Source organism: Oncorhynchus clarkii, chromosome 25, assembly GCF_045791955.1.
Source record: "Oncorhynchus clarkii lewisi isolate Uvic-CL-2024 chromosome 25, UVic_Ocla_1.0, whole genome shotgun sequence".
Classification (NCBI taxonomy): domain Eukaryota; kingdom Metazoa; phylum Chordata; class Actinopteri; order Salmoniformes; family Salmonidae; genus Oncorhynchus; species Oncorhynchus clarkii.
This window is the reverse complement of record NC_092171.1, coordinates 22545619-22553714: the sequence shown is the minus strand read 5'-3', so window position 1 is coordinate 22553714 and position 8096 is coordinate 22545619.

Genomic DNA, 8096 nt, shown 5'->3' with positions numbered 1-8096 from the left:
GTGGGGGACCCGGAGTTGTTAGCGGTGGTCAGGGCTCTGAAGGTGTGGAGACACTGGCTTGAGGGGGCTAAGCATCCCTTTCTCATCTGGACCGACCACCAAAATCTGGAGTATATTCGGGCAGCTAGGAGACTGAACCCACGTCAGGCAAGGTGGGCCATATTTTTCACCCGATTCTGGTTCACGTTATCTTATAGACCGGGCTCCCAGAACGTGAAGGCGGACGCACTGTCCCGCCTTTACGACACGGAGGATAGATCCACCGAACCTACTCCCATCCTTCCCGCCTCAAGGCTGATAGCACCAGTGGTATGGGAGGTGGACTCGGACATTGAGCGGGCGTTACCCTCCTCAGTGTCCGTCGGGGCGGAAGTAAGTGCCGCTTGGTGTTCGGGACCAACTGATTCGGTGGGCTCACGTCCTACCCTCCTCGGGTCACCTGGGGTGAGGAGGACAGTGGGGAGCCTTCTGGGGAGGTATTGGTGGCCTACCTTGGCTAGGGACGTTAAGGTTTATGTCTCCTCCTGTTCGATATGCGCCCAGAGTAAGGCTCCTAGGCACCTTCCTAGAGGGAAGTTACAACCCCTCCCCGTTCCACAACGGCCATGGTCACATCTATCCGTAGATTTCCTGACCGATCTTCCCCCGTCTTAGGGGAACACCACAGTTCTGGTGATTGTGGATCGGTTCTCTAAGTCCTGCCGTCTCCTCCTGTTGCCCGGTATCCCTACAGACTGCGGAGGCATTATTCACCCACGTCTTCCGGCACTACGGGGTGTCGGAGGACATTGTTTCTGATCGGGGCCCCCAGTTCACGTCCCGAGTATGGAGGGCGTTCATGGAGCGTCTCGGGGTCTCGGTCAGCCTGACCTCCGGTTATCACCCCGAGAGTAATGGGCAGGTGGAGAGAGTAAACCAGGAGGTGGGTAGGTTTCTGTGGTCGTATTGCCAGGACCGGCCTGGGGAGGGGGCACTGTCACGACTCCGACCGAAGATGGCTCCCCTTTCCGCTCGGGTGGCGCTCGGTGGTCGTCATCGCCGGCCTACTAGTTGCCACTGATTCTTTCCTCCCCCTCCTTATGTGTTTATTGAGTACACCTGTTTTGAGTTGGGTATAATTAGTGAGGCTTTATTAGTCAGCTGGCCCGCCTGGTTCTTTGTGCGGGATTAAATATTGTGACCTTCTGTTTTGTAGTAGAGGAACGTGTTTGTTCCTGGTCGTGCATTTTGGTTGTGAGCACCCTGTGTTGAGTTTTATGCATTAAAGAGCACAGCATCGCACTCTGTTTCCTGCGTCTGACTCCACACTCACGACACCCGGAGCGTTACAAGAATAGGACTTGGAAATATGGGAGTATAGATTAGCCAAATTGTTTTACCTGAGCATGTCCGCAAAACTAAGGAAGTATTTGCGAGCCCTACTCTGCTGTTTGTGATTTTGTTGTAACAAAGGACTGATTGATTCACAAAAGTGTGAAAGTTTGAGCATGTGTCCATTAGGTTCATGGATATATATATTTTTATCAGCATGAATTAGATTGAGCCATAAAAGCCCCACTTTTATTCCATGGGCTTGGATTCGCACTATGCAGCTGTTGCAAGAGCGCATTTTTCACTGGCTGTCCACTGTTTACAAAAACAATGATTGACCTGTTGACGCCATGGGTTCCCAAGCGGGAACTACACCCCCCCCCCCGTTCAACTCAAACGGTGGCGCAGGGAATGCAAAAATATTCTTAGAAATATTTAACCTCCACACATTAACAAGTCCAATACTTCAAATGAAAGATAAACAGCTTGTTCATCTACCCAGCGTGTCAGATTTTTAAAATGTTTTACGGCGAAAACACAGCATATATTTTTGTTAGACCACCACCAAAACAAAGAAAAAACGTAGCCATTTTGTCCAACAAAAGATAAAATGACAAAAGCAGAATTAAAAGAAAAATCATTCACTAACCTTTTGAAAATCTTCATCAGATGACAGTAATATGACATGTTACACAGTACATTAATGTTTTGTTCGATCTCGGTTTACTTTGACGCCATGTTCAGAAAATTCTTCAAAATGTCAGAAAAATTATAGAAAGCTACGCCAGATAACCAAAATACTCATCATAAACTTTGACTAAAGATACATGTTCTACATATAGTTAGAAAGATACACTTGTTCTTAATGCAACCGCTGTGTCACATTTTTTTTTAACGTTACGGAATTAGTTTACTATGCAATAATCTGAGACGGCGCTCAGACGTAACAATATTTCTCTGCTATGTTGGAGTCAACAGAAATACAAAATTACAACATAAATATTCCCTTACCTTTGATGGTCTTCGATCAGAATGTAGTGGAAGGAGTCATACTTACCCAATACATCGTTTTGTTTCATAATGTTCAATTCTAGTGTCCATGTAGTAGCATATGCTACCATTTTCAGCTCAAATGCCCAAAAAATGACTTCTGGTCCAGAATAATTGCGCATCAAAACTTCCAAATTACATATTACAGGTCGACAAAACTGGTCAAACTAAGTGCAGAATCAAGCTTCAGGATGTTATAAACGTACAAAACGAATGGCATTCCAACCGGACAATCCTAGTTCATCTGGGGCTGACTGGAACAAAGGAAGCTCTCTGTCCAAAGCGCGCCTTCACGCACACGAAAATCCTCGCGACACCTACAGTTTTTCACCCAATTGGGTCAAAGTTCACAGCATATGCACCATTAAACGCTCTACTGAATGAGGACATCTAGTGGAAGACATAGGAAGTGTTTCCAGATCCATAACTGGTTGGGAAGGGAGGGGGTGATGATGTCAAAGTTGCCCCAACTTTCAGGATTCCAAAACTAGTTTGGAAGATTGCCTGCCCTGTGAGTTCTGTTATACTCACAGACATAATTCAAACGGTTTTAGAAGCTTCAGAGTGTTTTCTATCCAATAATAATAATAATATGCATATATTAGCAATTTAGGACAGATTTCTATGCAGTTTACTATGGGCACGCAATTCATCCAAAGGGGAAATACCGCCCCCTATCCTGAACAAGTTTTAAATGTCTTAAATTCAGCGATTATTTGGTTAAAATACACATTTAGATTTGTGAACAGCCATCCACAACAACCACAATCATTAAAGCGAAATCAATAAAAGTAAATGCTGTATCACCGTAGACTACACCACAACTGTCATCCTTACCTCCAAGCGTATATTCAAGTTGGATAATCCTTTGACGCCGACAGCAGTCGCACCATTGGAAGACATAGCTTGAACTTTAGCCTGCAAAAGCCTATTCCTGCTCTTTTCTCGCGATCCATCAAACACGTTTGGTGTGTCTTCATAGTGGTCTCAGACTCGCTCAGGTGGAACTCATTTAAATTTGCGCCTTTTTTCAATGATGATTTGAATGTCATTGAGAAAACAGAGAAGTGTCAGATTTTTTTCCGCAAATATCCTTTCTGAATTTAAAACTAATCCTCAAAGTAATCATCTAGTTTTTCAGTATCGGTAATCTGATTACAATGTTGTTGCTGGTAATGTAACGGATTACAGTTACTGTTTTTTGCATGTAATCCCTTACATGTAATCTGTTACTCCCCAACCCTGAATGCACTGTGTGTATATATATATATATATATATATATATATATATATATATATATATATATATATATATATATATATATATAGCCTATTTAAAAGGAAAATAAGTTTAGGCGTAGCCCCAGAGATAGAAACTTTTGAATTAAACATTCAAATCACAGGGATTTTGCGCCATTATTCAAATGACATTTTCACGGCAGCCTAGAGTAGAATGTGTACTTGCTTGAAAACAATACAGAATTATTCATTGCATTGTGGAGTTGTAGGTTAGTCTAGGTAGGATCATTTAATTGTACCTAAACAAGATCAATAGGGGAGCTTTTTGAGCTGTGTGTCATGTCTTCACTGTTCTTTCATGCACAATGATGAACGTGGCCATTAAGCTGCCTATCAGCTATTTCTATTTGTTCTCGTGGATTCATTTTGGAAATTGGACAAATGATCCACCTAGGACTATTGTCACTATGAATGGTGGGTAGAGGGCAGGATGGACCGTTAGACTGGTAGACTATACTGATCTGTGGTATAGTTAAGAAATAAGTCCTGAGGGGGTGTGGTATATGGCCAATATAACACGGCTAAGGGCTGTTCTTACACACGACGCAACGTGGAGTGCCTGGATACAGCCCTTAGCCGTGGTATATTGGCCATATATCACAAACCTCCGAGGTGCCTTATTGCTATTATTAACTGGATTACCAACGTAATTAAAGCAGTTAAAATAAATGTTTTGTCATACCCGTGGTATACCGTCTGATGTACCATGGCTGTCAGCAAGTCAGCATTCAGGGCTCGAACCACACAGTTTATAATATAAGTTAGCACACAGAGAGGCATAGCGCATAAAGGAGGTACCAAAACACTTTGATATAAGGCAGGCGCATGCAAGCAGATTAGGAAATTTGGCTAGGATGGAAGAAATTATATAGTAAAACCTGCAATAAATTAATGTAAACCTGGGGAAGAAATGAACTACCCTCCCCTGTGCCCAATAAAAAAACATACAAACCTCCCCAAAGCAAAGTTTTGAACCACCCCCAAATAAATTGCAAGTTTCCTTCTCTGTTTTCCAGATGCCCTGCAAACCTCAGTGACTGGCACTTGGCTCAACTCACTGACTGGAAGAAAAGTCACCGTTCACTGATTACAGAAGATCAAGTGAAGGTTGGTTTGATCAAACTATTTTTATTATTGCCATCTTTGAAATGAGAAACAGAGTTAAAGTAAAAAGACAAAAAATATTGTGTGTATGAAAGTGACAAGTTGTAGATGTTGTTGAAAAGGTAATTCACAAAATTGTCATATAGCCATTGAAATTACTAGCCTTTTACACTTGATTAAAGTAACTGTGTTAAAGCTATGTTAAATTGTACTTTTTAAGTGTGATTTGGTAGGGTAGCCTATGCTATATTGTTTCAAATCTATAACTGGTATTGTGCTCTGTAAATATCCTTGGGCTATTGTCAGTGAATCAATGAGACATTTTGTTTAGGCTAAACTGTGATTTCGAATCACAGTAGCGGTAAGACTTAATACAGGTTTGGTGACAAACTGATAACAGATCTGGATTCATTAAGTTAAATAACAAGAAATATTATGCAATTGACTTGACACTACATTATTTTATTTTACTGTAAATGGTTGTATAGTCTAGGCTACTGCATAATTAATTGTATGCCCATTTTCAGTTCTATTATTTTGACACATTTACTCATGTCTCACAATATGCTGACTTTAAATAGCAAACTGAACAAGACTTTGATAAAAAGAAACTCATTGGCAATTTGAGAGACAACAAGATTTATGTTAATTTAAGCTTTAATGAGGCATGCGTGAAATGAGCTGTGAAAACCAAAAGTTGGGTTTGTCTGTGGGAAATAACATAGGTTGACAAGACACCGGTAAGATAAGAGATTCATGCCTTTATGTTTGCATGCTTGCTTACCGTAAATAAATAATGCCCAGACTGTGTGAAATAGAGAATTAATGGATAGACGGGTAATTTGTTTTTATGAGTACCATGTTACAGATTCAGGTTTTTCCATTTCTGTTTTGAGGTTGAACTTAAGCACATATAACATGTTAGCACATAGGCTGCACCGATTGGTGTCACCTCGTAAGTCAGTATGTGTTCCACCTGTGCTGGGTTGTCCTTCTCGTTAGTCAGAAGGAGGTTAAACCTGTGTTGGCATAAGTCAAATATTGGTGACAAACTGATAACTGATGTGGATTCCTTAAAGTTGAATAACAAGAAATATTATGCAATTGACTTGACATTACATTATTGGCTGGCCCAGTGCTCCCTGTTTTAGTTTTGCTCCACTTTTTGGTTTGCTTCCTTTCTTTAAGTTTGTAGTGGGCTTTTCTTTTGTTTGCCTCTTCTTGGGCAAATTTAGTGGAAGCTCATGGTGGGTGTCTTTTAGATTCCAGTTGTTGTTGCTATTCAACTTTCAGTGGAATCCCCCATAAGGGTCTTCAGAACCCCTCCTAAAACCTCACCTGTTTTGTTTGTGACTCTTTGTTAGTTCCTCTTCTGTTTTTGCCAAATGGGGATCGTAACAACCAACTTAGATCACATTTAAAATGTAAAGTTACATTTGGATTTAGTATGGATTTAAGATACAGAGAGGCAGACAAATAGTTAACTCGCTAATTATAGTGTCGTTATCCTTGCTATTATGAAATGATTTGTTCAACTAAATCTCTTTCTCTGAGCAATTGTATTAATATCAAATAATACATTTTTTAGCATAAAATATAGCTCAATATTTGTATTATTTATTTATACATTATTTTTTGCTAATCTTTATCAAGGGTGCCAATAATAATGGACCCCACTTTATTATACAAATATTATCCTTATCAGCCACTGGCTTGCATCTCATCATACATATTACCAAAATGGCAGCAAGTCCGTTTTTGTTTCCCATGTTATCTTATTTACTTGGTTATTTTATCTTTTTATGCAGCAGAAGAATATTTTATACAAATGAAAATGGTCTTACCAATCCATTCATATCATTTCTGGAGCACTGCAAAATTTTAACTGGATTTTTACATCCCCTCTTGATAGATAGCCTTGAGAATGCTGACGGAGTAATAATTATCTTACTGTTACTGTGGGTTACTCTCATCCTTTTTACTTACAAATAACTCAACTGTGGGGGATTTAGTACATTGGAAAGTATTCAGACCCTTTGACTTTTTCCACATTTTGTTACGTTAAAGCCTTATTCTAAAATGTATTAAATTGTTTTTTCCCCCTCATCAATCTATACACAACACCCCATAATGACAAAAATTTGCAAAAAAGTATTTACTCAGTACTTTGTTGAAGCACCTATGGTAGCGATTACAGCCTCGACTCTTCTTGGATATGATGCTACAAGCTTGGCACACCTGTATTTGGGGAGTTTCTTCCATTCTTCTCGGCAGATCCTCTTAAGCTCTGTCAGGTTGGATGGGGAGCGTCGCTGCACAGCTATTTTCAGGTCTCTCTGGAGATGTTCGATCAGGTTCAATTCCGGGCTCTGGCTGGGCCACCTAAGGACATTCAGAGACATGTTCCAAAACCACTTCTGCTGTATCTTGGCTGTGTGCTTAGGGTCTTTGTCCTGTTGGAAGGTGAACCTTCGCCCCCAATCTGAGGTCCTGAGTGCTCTGGAGCAGTTTTTCATCAATCCTGACTATTCTCCCAGTCCCTGCAGCTGAAAAACATTCCCACATAATGATGCTGCCACCACCAGGCTTCACCGTAGGGATGGTGCCAGGTTTCTTTCAGACGTGACGCTTGGCATTCAGGCCAAAGAGTTACATTTGCAAACATTTCTAAAAACATTTTTTTCTTTGTCATTAAGGGTTATTGTGTGTAGATTGATAAGGGAAAAACTATTTAAACAATTCTAAACAACAACAATTCAAAACGTGGAAAAAGTCAAGAGGTCTGAATACTTTTTGAATGCACCGTGTGTCCTCCGAGGGTGAAGGTGTGATTGTCCTTCTGCCCTGTTTGCAGCCTCAGCAGCATGTTGTCCAGTCTCTCCAGCTCCCGCCTATCCTTCCCACCGTGGGGGCAGCTATTGACTCCCTGGTGCACAGGTGACATGTCTATAGTGTTGTCCTCCTCAAAGGTCTGAGAGCTAACAGCTCACCACAGTGTCCGAGAGCAAGAGAGAGATTGTTTTTTATAAACATAGACCTCTTTTATATGTAGGCCTAATAGTGCTTAACAATAATACATAATTGACAGTTACCTTCTTCTCAAAAATCTTGGCTGAGAGGCTGTAGCATCACATGGTGGCTCCAACTTCCTTTGACTGCTCCATTTCAATATCATTCTCTTTGTCCTCATCTTCCCGAAGCAGTAATAAATCTTCAGCACATAAATAGGGAGTCGTGAATGGAAGGGAATTGTACAAGTTATCAATATGCTTGCAAGGTGACGAAGTTACATTTATTATCCAAAGGTTTTCACGGTAACATTTGAGAAAACA